We start from the raw sequence: 14408 nt of genomic DNA, 5'->3' as shown, positions 1-14408 counted from the left end.
AAAGTGGTTTCTTTTTTCTTTTCTTTTCTTTCTTTCTTTTTTTTTTTTAAATTTTTGAGACCAGGTCTCACCATGTTGCCCAAACTAGAGTGCAGTGGCACAATAACATCTCACTGTAGCTTGACCTCCTGGGCTCAAGCAATCCTCCCACCTTAGCCTCCTGAGTAGCTGGGACTATAGGTATGCACCATCATTCCCAACAAATAGAATTTTTTTTTTTGGAGAGATAGTGTTTCCCTATGTTGCCCAGGCTGGTCTCAAACTCCTGGGCTCAAGTGACTGTCTCGTTTTGCCTCCCAAAGTGCTGGGATTACAGCAACTACTGCAACTGGCCAGAAAGTGTTTTTTTGAGAGGGAATCTGTTCCTGGTGAAGACGCTGTGAACCTTGTTTTCTTTTTGAGACGGAGTCTCGCTCTGTCACTCAGGCTGGAGTGCAGTGGTGCAATCTTGGCTCACTGGAAACTCTGCCTCCTGGGTTCACAGCATTCTCCTGCCTCAGCCTCCCGAGTAGCTGGGACTACAGGCACCTGCCACCACGCCCGGCTATTTTTTTGTATTTTTAGTAGAGACGGGGTTTCACTGTGTTATCCAGGATGGTCTCGATCTCCTGACCTCGTGATCCACCTGCCTCGGCCTCCCAAAGTGCTGGGATTACAGGCATGAGCCACCGTGCGCGGCACTGTGAACATTGTTGAAATAACAGCAAAGAATTTAGAATATTACATAAACATGGTTGATTAGGCAGCAACAGGGTTGGAGAGGATTGACTCCAATTTTGAAGGAGGTTCTACTGATGGTAAAATGCTATTAAACAGCATCATAGGCTACAGAAAACTCTTCTGAAAGTAAGTGTCGACAGATACACCAAAGTTCATTGTTTTATTTTAAGAAATTGCCATAGCCACCCCATCCTTCAGCAACCAGCACTCTGTCTGTCAACAGTCATCATAATTGAGGTAAGACGCTCCATCAGCAAAAAGATTATAACTCACTGAAGGCTAAAGATGATTGTTAGCATTTTTCACAATAAAATATGTTTAAATTAAGATATATACAAATTTTAAGACATAATGCTATTGCATACTTAATAGACTACAATATAGTGTATATATAATTTAAGTAAATAAAAAATTTATGTTACTTAACTTATTATTATACTCTTTTTATTGTAGTAGTCTGGATCCAACCCACAATATCTTCGAGATATGCCTGTACAGAGTCTGTAGGAAAAAAGGAAACAGGAGGGAATCTAACACATAATAATTTAAATAGAGTAGTGAAATTGTATGGTTATTCATAATGCAATGCTACATATATGTGAAGAAGTTGAGAATCGTGATATTATGCCCTTTATTTTACAAACGATTTTGCAAAGGAGACCCAAAAGAGAAGTAGGGAGTGGGTGGTTCACTTAAATGAGCATTAAATCAGACCTCCATAAGTGATATACCAGTATTTCCCACTTCAAGAGCTAGATCAATGTGTAGACTCTCACTGCTGACTTGTGGAACGGCCATGTCCGTTTTTACTAGTATCACTGGGACTCCTTGATATTGACTGCTCCCCGTTATTGCCGTTGTGATCTCCTCTCACTTGTAGTCTTCTCTAGGCAGCTGATGGAGGGAATGGGTAAGCCTTGTGCCACTGGGGAAATGGGAGAGGTGACGGTTCAAAGAATTGCAGAATGGCTCTGGGAATAGCCATGAATGTAGTCCTGAGCTTTTTCTCACTGGGTAAAGCAATGAACCAAGGAATCCTAACTTGGAGGAAAAAAAAGTCTTTTTCTTTTTAGGAAAGATAATAAGAGTGTGAGGAAAGGGTGGAGTGAGCAGTAAAATGAGTCGGAGAGAAAGAGGGCAGTTTTTACCACTTGCATTTAGTATCTAACTTTAAGACCTTGGAGATGATTATTTTTGGCATGAATCCATTATCATACAGATATTACTCTTCAATAATGAGGTCATTTAAAAAATGTGCAGTAAAAAATTGGGCTAATGCAGGTCCAGGAAGAGGGCCTGTGTTGTGTCACTGGGAGGTTCAGCATATGAGGGCTTGTGTTATTGCTGTTTATGGCAGAGACACCCTAGGAGAAGGCCTGTAGGCCCTGTGTCTGCCTCAGCTGTCTCATTTCTCTCTGTCTCTCTCTCAAGGATCTACTAATCTCAATTACATAATAATTATCCCACATGTCAGATATGGCGTACATTTCTTGATATAGTGTGTGTTTTAATGATGAGCATGGTGCTCAATGTTAAGAGGGCCAGAAAAGTGGCAACATGCCTCATAAGTTCAGTAAAGTGGAAAGAGAAAACGATTTGCTGAATTTCCCGCATAGCTTGTGAAAGTTATGATAGGGTGGTTTGTTTTCTATCTAAAAATAAAGTCAAGATTGTTGGCTTCTTCCTCTCCTCCCAGTAGGAAGTGCATCCACTCCAGTTTCTCTATTCTATTCCTTCAACTTGCTTGTTTATTCATTGCTACATTTATTCATTGATTAACCAACATCGTTTTAAGATCTTCTACAAAGCTGGACACTGTGGTAGCTCTGAGGAGATGATGGGAGACAGCCATTAGTCCCATACTCATACAAATATAATCAACTGTGACATGTGCTATATGGGGCTAGAAAGAGTATATTACAGAGACTCAACTCCATCAAGACCATGTCAGAGAAGGCTTCTCTGAGAAAGTGATGTTTGGGCTGAGATCTGGGAGGTGACTAGAAGTTAATCAGAAAAAGTCAAACAACTAGAAGGGGTGGAAGGAAGAGATCCAGAATGACAGCAATGTTTTGGTTGGGCAAATATTAGACTCCGCATTGGGAGTCTAATATTTAAGTTAGTATCTAACTTTAAGACCTTGGAGGTGATTATTTTTGGCATGAATCCATTATCATACAGATATTACTCTTCAATAATGAGGTCATTTTAAAAATGCGCAGTAAAAAACTGGGCTAATGCAGGTCCAGGAAGACGGCCTGTGTTGTGTCACTGGGAGGTTCAGCATATGAGGGCTTGTGTTATTGCTGTTTATGGCAGAGACACCCTAGAGACATGGGAGAACCATGTTGCATACTACACAATGCTGGTGATGACTCTGTGCCCTAGCACAGTGAAACGTCTTGACCTGGCACCATCTCACTCATGTATGTCACTTTCTATGGGCACTACGATATTTTTCCTCAAGTTTATGTAAGATATTTTAGGACTCTTCTGAAAATTTAATATACTCCTGCTGTATCATCACTTTGTTTCCTGTCTCTTACCTCAACTCAAAAGTCTTTTCCTAACTAATTATTACAAAGGAGAATACAATGTGGAGATTTAACTGAATTATACAATATAGGATTTCTGGTATTTGGCAGGATCCCATACCATTTACTATATTGACACATGATGGGGCCTAGAATTAAACTCTCTTTAATCATTGACTCACCTGCACCAGAGGTGTACATATTGTGCCTCAGAATCCCACTGGTATAGAAAACTGAACATTGAAATTGTTCCCATCCTCTGAAAAAACCTGCTTTTTTTTTTTTCGTCAAGCAGCTCATAAAAGCATGACCTAGAATTTCTTTCCTTGCTGTTTTTTCTCATTTATTTTTTACATTTTAACAATTTCTAAGCTGGCTACAGACCTTGAACTAACAATTGGGAACACTTTTATAAGTCTCAGTTAAGAGCTCATGAACCATTATATAGCTCAGCAAGAAAGTGTGTGGCTGAGAGGTACAATTACCTATCCATTGGAGTTGCATTTCCCTCCTCCCCACTTCCAGTTGAAGGTAAAAAGCCTCTTGAGGTCACCAAATTAAAGAATGTTCTGTCTCTCAAAAGAAGAGGTACACACGTTCTCAGCATATCGAAATGTTCTGATGAAAGTACTTCCCAGGAAAAATGGCAGGAAAATGTTAAAACTGTGTTTCGTATTTGGTTCATGTTCTGCCAAGATAGATTCTTTTTCACAAAGATGGAGAGGTAAGCATGTTGGAGCTAGAAAAGAGAGAACCCTGCTGGAACTATACTGAAAAACCTGCTGGGTAATGACACTGTTTCCTTTTTATTTTTGTTTGAGCTGCAATAAAGCTGGTACTTCAGAATACAAAAGCTAGATTCCTGCTGTGACTTCTCAAAGTGCTTCTCAAAATACCCATGCAACAGCTGACACATAAAAAGTGTACATGAATGTCTGGATGGCTTCTAGGACCTGTCTGGAGGTACAAACCCAGTTTTCAGGTAGGTTCGATGTATGATGCTCTGAAGTCTGTTTTTCAAGAGTCATAATCTTGGGAGGCCAAGGCGGGCAGATCACAAGGTCAGGAGATCTAGACCATCCTAGCTAACACGGTGAAACCCCATCTCTACTAAAAATACAAAAAATTAGCTGGGTGTGGTGGCAGGCACCTGTAGTCCCAGCTACTCGGGAGGCTGAGGCAGGAGAATGGTGTGAACCCGGGGGGCAGAGCTTGCAGTGAGCTGAGATCACACCACTGCACTCCAGCCTGGGCAACAGAGTGAGACTACATCTCAAAAAAAAAAAAAAAAGTCATAATCTTCCCATGTAGCTTGAAGTTGTGGTCTATCCTGACTGACATTCATGAAGTCATGCATAACCTTAGAAGAATCTATTCCTGACTTCTTCAAGATGCTTGCTTGCATTTTTAGGATTGCTTCTGTATTCTGGAGTTAATCAAGGAAGATGGGCAGAGTCCTCAGAAGCCATCATGAGTCCAGGGTTCTATTATGGTTCTGCTACCAGGCTTATGTTTAATGTTGATCTTTTACTGGATGTCAGTTTCCTCGTCTGTAAAATGAACAGATGAAAAAGGATGACAAGTATAGAAGGACTGTATAAAGTGATGCAGTAGGGCCAGCTAAAACCCTGCCTGATTGATGCCAGAGTCACCTGGGTACCGAGAAGTTTTTATTCAGGCCAAGCTTCTGTCAATTATAATAACATGAAGAAATTTTTGAATCAAACCTTTAAAGAAACATCGTAAGGATTAGTTGAGAATGAATGACAACTATGTGCATGTTAGAATTCTGTTAATTAACATATACCCAGGGGTGTTCTGATATCTTGATGGCTTAGATAACCATTTTCATTTTCTGCTCTATAAATAATTAATGTAAAAGAAACCAGACTGCACTTTTTCCTGTCTTTCTCAAACATAAGTCATTTCTGAGTTTCTTACTTTTATTTTTTTACAGTTCTAATTATTAGTTATGAAAAACATTGTCAGGTCCTACATTTTTCTCAAAATTTATTCCAAATACTAAGTTTTGATATCAGAATTTCTAAATAATAAACTCTGCAAAAAGCCAACTACCTACTTTGTTCTTTGGTCCCCAAAAGAACTGCTTTCTGCTCAGTGCTGCCACTCTCTCTGCTAACAGCTAACATTCACTGCGCTATTGGGGCAGACACTGGGCAGAGTGCTTACATGTGTCACTTGGTGACCACAACTCCATGAATTAAAATGATAATTTATCCTCATTTTACAGATATGCAAACTGAGACTCAGAGATGTCAAATAACTTATCTAGAGTCTCACAGCTAGCGTGTCACTCATTCTAGAACCAAACAGCTGATTTATCTTTCTGAACTAACCTGTGGCCTTTTAAGCTTTCTATGTTTCTTCCTGGGTGTCTACCTTCTTTGTTTTTTTCTGAGTGCTGTTGTGATAAGTAATAAGTTAAAACTACTTTTAGTAGGAAGTATCACTGAAAATAAATTCTCCTACTGGTAGTTCTGTGATAGTCATGACGTTTCCTGTGCAACAGCATGAACTGTTCTCCCGTGCTGAAGCAACAGTTTAGGATGCTACAATTTAACCTTTCAACACTGATTAACGTGTAAGTAAAAAGAAAAAATAACAGTTTAACGAAAGTCACTATAAAATTGCAGTCATTATGTATAGTGCAGTAATTTTCAATCCAATTTCAGTAGTGGGATCTATTCCCATTAGGGGCTTTCCATATATATACTTATTTCAGTAAGCACCAACCACTTTATGATTTCTGATGAGCCCCTGCGTTAGAAAGAAGGTTGAGATTCTCTGGTACGTAGTAAATCCCAGTATGTAGTACAGACCTTGATATAACCTGCAAGAAAACTCTGCTTATTCACTGGGCTCTATGAACACAGTGCCAGAGCTCTAGGTTATTTTAAAGAGCCTACATAAATGTTTGTGACAAGGAAAAGGAACTAATGGCTCCAAAATATAAAAAAGAAATTGCAAAGTGAAAAAAAAGTTTAAATAAGTATCTACATACTGTAACATGTCAGTCTTGTTAATCTTTTAAATTTTATTCATAAAAACTTCATTACGTATGAAAACAATTTGTAGGTTAGATTTTTTTATTTGTATGTAAAACGATTCCTGAGAAATCATAGCACAGTGTAAATTAAATGGCTTAATTACAGTCTCTGAAATTATCTTGCTTATTTTTCCCCTTGTTTATTATCTGTCTCCTTCTATGAGTGTACAAGCTCTGTGGGAGCAGAGATCTTGTATTTCTTTTTCATTTTTGTATCTCCATTGCCTAGAGTGTGTCTAACATATTTATAAAAAATAATAAATATTTTTAAGTGAATGAAACAAACATACACACACATACAAACACTCACATATGGTAAGTTACTACAAGGCATCCTATACTTATGAGGCAGTATATGTCTGATTAAAGGAGATGGAGAATGGATTGGCTTATGTGAGGGCAGTCAGACCCTGAAGAGAATAGGAATGAAGTGAAAGGGGAGTATTAGCACCTTCTTCTCTCCCCAGTCCCTCTGTCCCCTGCTCCAATCAGGATGCCATGTTAACTCCTCAGTGCCATACATTACAATGGGGCAGGAGGAAAGCTGATTGATAGTAGAAAGTTATTTTCTATGTCTACATATTTGCTAGCATGTTATACCACTGGGGGTAATTCTGAAAATTTGATGATTCCACGTAGATTGTATGTAATTAGCTCCACTCGCAGAGATGCATAAGCATCAAGATTTCAGTGTGTAACAGGATGAGTGAGAGAACTGTGAAGCACATGGTAACTGGAATACTGCTTTTCAAAAGCAAAATAAAGCAACACAATGGAAACAGTCACTTTTGCAGCAACAATGCAGACCCCAAGATGATGGCAGAACTTTCGAGTATTGCCACAGTGCACACAGAAGCGGCTTGCTGCTTGGCTGCCCACTTACCCACGTGGCAACCCCTCAATTCTCACCTTTTTGTCCTCAGAAAAAGGAAGCTGTGGCACTTTTCCTTTAGAGCTGAAATATCTTCCAAGTGTATATTCCAAATCAAATTTTTTTAATTATACTTTAAGTTTTAGGGTACATGTGCACAACATGCAGGTTTGTTACATATGTATACATGTGCCATGTTGGTGTGCTGCACCCACCAACTTGTCATTTAGCATTAGGTATATCTCCTAATGCTATCCCTCCCCGCTTCCCCCACCCCACAACAGGCCCTGGTGTGTGATGTTCCCCTTCCTGTGTCCATGTGTTCTCATTGTTCAATTCCTGCCTATGAGTGAGAACATGTGGTGTTTGGTTTTTTGTCCTTGCGATAGTTTGCTGAGAATGATGGTTTCCAGCTTCATCCATGACCCTACAAAGGACATGAACTCATCCTTTTTTATGGCTGCATAGTATTCCATGGTGTATATGTGCCACATTTTCTTAATCCAGTCTATCATTGATGGACATTTGGGTTGGTTCCAAGTCTTTGCTATTGTGAATAGTGCCGCTATAAACATACATGTGCATGTGTCTTTATAGCAGCATGATTTATAATCCTTTGGGTATATATCCAGTAATGGGATGGCTGGGTCAAATGGTATTTCTAGTTCTAGATCCCTGAGGAATCGCCATACTGTCTTCCACAATGGTTGAACTAGTTGACAGTCCCACCAACAGTGTAAAAGTGTTCCTATTTCTCCACATCCTCTCCAGCACCTGTTGTTTCATGACTTTTTAATGATCGCCATTCTAACTGGTGTAAGATGGTATCTCATTGTGGTTTTGATTTGCATTTCTCTGATGGCCAGTGATGATGAGCATTTTTTCATGTGTCTTTTGGCTGCATAAATGTCTTCTTTTGAGAAGCGTCTGTTCATATCCTTTGCCCACTTGTTGATGGGGTTGTTTTTTTCTTGTAAGTTTGTTTGAGATCTTTGTAGATTCTGGATATTAGCCCTTTGTCAGATGAGTAGATTGTAAAAATGTTCTCCCATTCTGTAGATTGCCTGTTCACTCTGATGGTAGTTTCTTTTGCTGTGCAGAAGCTCTTGAGTTTAATTAGATCCCATTTGTCAATTTTGGCTTGTGTTGCCATTGCTTTTGGTGTTTTAGACATGAAGTCCTTGCCCATGCCTATGTCCTGAATGGTATTGCCTAGGTTTTCTTCTAGGGTTTTTATGGTTTTAGATCCAACATTTAAGTCTTTAATCCATCTTGAATTAATTTTTGTATAAGGTGTAAGGAAGGGATTCAGTTTCAGCTTTGTACATATGGCTAGCCAGTTTTCCCAGCACCATGTATTAAATAGGGAATCCTTTCCCCACTTCTTGTTTTTGTCAGGTTTGTCAAAGATCAGACAGTTGTAGATATGCGGCATTATTTCTGAGGGCTCTGTTCTGTTCCATTGGTCTATATGTCTGTTTTGGTACCAGTACCATGCTGTTTTGGTTACTGTAGCCTTGTAGCATTGTTTGAAGTCAGGTAGCATGATGCCTCCACCTTTGTTCTTTTGGCTTAGGATTGACTTGGCGATGTGGGCTCTTTTTTGGTTCCATATGAACTTTAAAGTAGTTTTTTCCAATTCTGTGAAGAAAGTCATTGGTAGCTTGATGGGGATGGCATTAAATCTGTGAATTACCTTGGGCAGTATGGCCATTTTCACGATATTGATTCTTCCTACCCATGAGCGTGGAATGTTCTTCCATGTTTGTGTCCTGTTTTATTTCATTGAGCAGCGGTTTGTAGTTCTCCTTGAAGAGGTCCTTCACATCCCTTGTAAGTTGAATTCCTAGGTATTTTATTCTCTTTGAAGCAATTGTGAATGGGAGTTCGCTCATGAATTGGCTCTCTGTTTGTCTGTTATTGATGTATAACAATGCTTGTGATTTAAACATGGAAAGGAACAACAGGTGCCAGCCACGGCAAAAACATGCCAAATTGTAAAGAACATTGAGCCTAGGAAGAAACCGCATCAACTAAGGAGCAAAATAACCAGCTAACATCATAATGACAGGATCAAATTTGCACATAACAATATTAACCTTAAATGTAAATGGGCTAAATGCTCCAATTAGAAGACACAGACTGGCAAATTGGATAAAGAGTCAAGACCTATCAGTGCGCTGTATTCAGGAAACCCATCTGACCTGCAGAGACACACATAGGCTCAAAATAAAGGGATGGAGGAAGACCTACCAAGCAAATGGAAAACAAAAAAAGGCAAGGGTTGCAATCCTAGTCTCTGATAAAACAGACTTTAAACCAACAAAGATCAAAAGAGACAAAGAAGGCCATTACATAATGGTAATGGGATCAATTCAACAAGAAGAGCTAACTATCCTAAATATATATGCACCCAATACAGGAGCACCCAGATTCATAAAGCAAGTCCTTAGAGACCTACAAAGAGACTTAGACTTCCACACAATAATAATGAGAGACTTTAACACCCTACTGTCAACATTAGACAGATCAATGAGACAGAAAGTTAACAAGGATATTCAGGAATTGAACTCAGCTCTGCACCAAGCGGACCTAATAGATATCCACGGAACTCTCCACCCCAAATCAACGGAATATACATTCTTCTCAGCACCACACCACACCTATTCCAAAATTGACCACATAGTTGGAAGTAAAGCACTCCTCAGCAGATGTAAAAGAACAGACATTACAACAAACTGTCTCTCAGACCACAGTGCAATCAAACTAGAACTCAGGATTAAGAAACTCACTCAAAACCACTCAACTACATGGAAACTGACCAACCTGCTCACAAATGACTACTGGGTACATAACAAAATGAAGGCAGAAATAAAGATGTTCTTTGAAACCAACGAGAACAAAGACACAACATACCAGCATCTCTGGGACACATTTAAAGCAGTGTGTAGAGGGAAATTTATAGCACTAAATGCCCACAAGAGAAAGCAGGAATATCTAAAATTGACACCCTAACATCACAATTAAAAGAACTAGAGAAGCAAGAGGAAACACATTCAAAACCTAGCAGATGGCAAGAAAAAACTAAGATCAGAGCAGAACTGAAGGAGATGGAGACACAAAAAACCCTTCAAAAAATCAATGAATCCAGGAGCTGGTTTTTTGAAAAGATCAACGAAATTGATAGACCGCCAGCAAGACTAATAAAGAAGAAAAGAGAGAAGAATCAAATAGATGCAATAAAAAATGATAAAGGGGATATCACCACCAATCCCACAGAAATACAAACTACCATCAGAGAATACTATAAACACCTCTGTGCAAATAAACTAGATAATCTAGAAGAAATGGATAAATTCCTGGACACATACACCCTCCCAAGACTAAACTAGGAAGAAGTTGAATCTCTGAACAGACCAATAACAGGCTCTGAAATTGAGGCAATAATTAATAGCTTACCAACCAAAACAAGTCCAGGAACAGATGGATGCACAGCCAAATTCTACCAGAGGTACAACGAAGAGCTGGTACCATTCCTTCTGAAACTATTCCAATCAATAGAAAAAGACGGAATCCTCCCTAACTCATTTTATAAGGCCAGCATCATCCTGATACCAAAGCCTGGCAGAGATGCAACAAAAAAAGAGAATTTTAGACCAATATCCCTAATGAACATAGATGCAAAAATCCTCAATAAAATACTGGCAAACCCAATCCAGCAACACATCAAAAAGTTTATGCACCATGATCAAGTGGGCTTCATCCCTGGGATGCAAGGCTGGTTCAACATACGCAAATCAATAAATGTAATCCAGCATATAAACAGAACCAAAGACAAAAACCACATGATTATCTCAATAGATGCAGAAAAGGCCTTTGACAAAATTCAACAACGCTTCATGCTAAAAACTCTCAATAAATTAGGTACTGATGGGACATATCTCAAAATAATAAGAGTTATTTATGACAAACCCACAGCCCATATCATACTGAATGGGCAAAAACTGGAAGCATTCCCTTTGAAAACTGGCACAAGACAGGGATGCCCTCTCTCACCACTCCTATTCAACATAGTGTTGGAAATTCTGGCCAGGGGAATCAGGCAGGATAAAGAAATAAAGGGTATTTAATTAGGAAAAGAGGAAGTCAAATTGTCCCTGTTTGCAGATGACATGGAACAGTATATCTAGAAAACCCCATCATCTCAGCCCAAAATCTCCTTAAGCTGATAAGCAACTTCAGCAAAGTCTCAGGATACAAAATCAATGTCCAAATCAAATGTTTTATAAAAGTAAGTCCCCTGAATTGAGCCACCGTGTGGCTCAGAAGGTGCTTGCTTCTCCTGCCTTTTCTTCCATCCGTAGCCCCAGGATACGATCCACTATTTTTTTTTTTTTTTTTGAGATGGAGTCTCGCTCTGTCACCCAGCCTGGAGTGCAATGGTGCCATCTCAACTCGCTGCAAGCTCTGCCTCCTGGGTTCAAGCAATTCTCCTGTCTCATCCTACTGAGTAGCTGGGACTATAGGTGCCTGCCACCACACTTGGCTAATTTTTGTATGTTTAGTAGAGATGGGGTTTCACCATATTGGTCAGGCTGGTCTTGAACTTCTGACCTCAGGTGATCCCCCCGCCTTGGCCTCCCGAAGTACTGGGATTACAGGTGTTAGCCACTGCACCTGGCCCCATTGACCATTTAAGAAGAGTGGCTTATGGAAGAGTTGCTCTCGAGAGATGGTATTTTCATATGTGATTACCTGGCACATGTAGTTGTCATAGAAGACACAGTGGTACTTTTAGACTTTGGGGAAGAAATTTGAAATGAGTATTAGGGTATTTTTTAGGAAATACTATATCTATTTCAAGTTTCTTCCTAAAAATAGACATAAAAGTTTGATTTCTAATATTCACAGAACAAGTGTATTTTGAAAACTTAGAGTTTGATAGCCTTTAGACATAACAAAATACAAACTCAAGATTTGGGAGAAATTAGTTCAAGTAATCACTGATTTAAGTCTTTGCGGGGGTAAAAATAGCTCACAATTTAAGTAAAACGTGAAGAACTGTTAATTAGTTCCATATTTATTTGACTTTTTGATCCTAAAAGATTTTATTTAGGTTTTTGTTTCCAATATGCCTACTTCCATGAGGTTTAATCAGATTTTTTGAAGAAAATAATTTGTATTCTTATTCAAGAATTAAGTCCCTTCCTGAAAAAACCAGATGTCATTGAGATTAATTGTTCCATATGTGTGTGTGTACATATATATATATTTTAACAGAAAACAGTAAGATTACTTCTGGAAAAAATATTTAAATGGTTTATAACTTGGAGAAATACTTTATGTAAATTAACTCCAGTTGTCTATGGGCAAGAAATAAAATTGGGCAGTTGAAAATCTCCCAGAGGATAGGTGTGGAAAATCTTTTATAATGTAATTTTTGAAACTTATCAAGTGTGTGGATGGATAGTAACAATACAAGTGTCTTGGCAACCTCTTTAAAAATGATTCCAACTTTTAGGTGGGGGGATTGCAAAATTTGTTGGAATTTGGGGCTTTTGGCCTGTTAAATGGTTTGAATAATGATTTGGCTTTAATGCTTCATTCCCTATTGCTCTGTATTTTTTTTTTTTTAAAGCATTTTCATTGTTCAAACTGCATCTTGGTCCATCAGCTCTTAAAGTGACAGCCATCCTGTTCAACATGATGGTCACACAGAATCTGATGACCATTCAAGGAGCATCGTATTTGAAAAGGCTGGGAAAAAGAATTTTATATTACATCTAGGGCTGTTGGCAAGGACGATGGAATGAGCTAACTGAAGGAAAAGAACTGGTTTTAACCTTTGCCCTATCAGCAACACTGGGAAACCTTGGGAAGACTCTTAACCTGTTTGGGCTTTGTCTATAAAATGGACATGCTCCTAGACTTAACCTATCTCACAGTAATAACTAGCATTATACATGGATGTGCCTGAAAAATATAAATGCTGTAAAACCAAATGACGTTATTAAGTTGAATCACATTTTTGCATCATTTTGACAGGTGAAATGGTCAAATAGAAGCATTTCTATAGAGTTTTTGAATCTATCTTAACTATATTATGTTTTTACCAAACTGCATATGCATCAATATCTTATTCTGTGAAAAAACGAGACAGTGGTATTGGGCAGAATATTACATTTAAGGATTTAGTAAAATGCCTGCAATAACTGCTCTATCAACAAACAATGACAGAGTGCCTACTTTGTATTAGAACCTATGTTGAGTACTAAGGATATAGAATGACTAAGAAGAGTTTCTGCCCTCAAGGAATCTGAATAAGTGCTAATATGAAAATATTTCAGAAACTTCTTTTAGCCAAGCTAAAGATGACTTTATGAAAGATCTGAAGTTTTAATATGAATTTGAACCATTTAATCACTCCCACTTGGTGTCTACAGTGCCCTTAGAAGACTCTTCCCACAAGGCCCAATGCAGAGTGAGCCTGAGAAGCAGTGGATTTGGGCAGGTAAAGGGGTGTATTCCTAGCGTAGAGCCTCCACAGCCTCCACAGATGAACTAGTTTGGACTGCGGTTACCCAGCATTGTTCTTTGTATTGTGGCCTTCGAGAACTCCCAGACTACTCCATGTTCACTTTCTTCAGGCCCTGGAAATAAACCCTGAATTCAGGCTCAGAATTAACCTATGTGTGGAGAATGGCCCCATGTGGCCTCAGGCAGTTTGCAAACTCAAGGGTTCACAATTCAGTCACTCCCCTGGGTTTTTCTTGCCTTTACCCGCTATGACTTGGATCAGGAAAGATAAATACAGAAATCTTTTCATCAGTGTTCAAGGGTGGGAAAATGTTCTATTACTGTGATGAGTAACTAGAGAAATTTGCTAGTCAATTATATCAAACAGCTGTCTAAAAGTTCCTTTCATATCCATCCCCTGCCATCACTGAAGCCTGCATAGGTTTCGGGTTTCTAGGTGTCTGTTTGATGATTTAATTCTTACAAGTCTTTAAAAAACAGCACTTGAGCATTTGCAAAAAGACTAACATGTTTGCTTCACTTTGATTTATATCCACAAAGAAATGTTAAGTGTCAGAGCCCCAGTTGATCTGATAGAAGTGGCTCCTTTTCTATTTGCTTATTTGTGCTAAAAGGCAGAGGTTTTTAACATTTGTTCTTGAACTCACCACAATGTGGCGCTATAGTAATTTCTTTATCT

The 14408-nt window shown here is 38.8% G+C and overlaps 2 long non-coding RNA genes across 4 annotated transcripts in view; one reads left to right on the top strand and one right to left on the bottom strand.

The window, feature by feature from the left end:
- Nucleotides 1–14408, top strand: part of LOC129058686 (uncharacterized) — a 70569-nt gene that overhangs the window by 17557 nt on the left and 38604 nt on the right. For 2 of the 3 annotated variants that reach the window (XR_010139269.1, XR_010139271.1), the window contains exon 2: nucleotides 4076–4236. This is a non-coding gene — a long non-coding RNA (uncharacterized LOC129058686). Of the gene's footprint in view, nucleotides 1–4075; nucleotides 4237–5750; nucleotides 5858–14408 lie in introns of those variants that run through there. The other variant, XR_010139270.1, reaches the window with a different exon arrangement.
- LOC129058687 (uncharacterized) overlaps nucleotides 857–14408 on the bottom strand; it is a 62367-nt gene continuing 48815 nt past the window's right edge. Inside the window, exon 4 of the long non-coding RNA XR_008523976.2 lies at nucleotides 857–4804. This is a non-coding gene — a long non-coding RNA (uncharacterized LOC129058687). The remainder of the gene's footprint in view (nucleotides 4805–14408) is intronic.

The sequence above is a fragment of the Pongo abelii genome, chromosome 2, assembly GCF_028885655.2.
Source record: "Pongo abelii isolate AG06213 chromosome 2, NHGRI_mPonAbe1-v2.0_pri, whole genome shotgun sequence".
In the NCBI taxonomy this organism is placed as follows: Eukaryota; Metazoa; Chordata; class Mammalia; order Primates; family Hominidae; genus Pongo; species Pongo abelii.
This window is presented reverse-complemented; position numbering and strand designations above follow the sequence as displayed.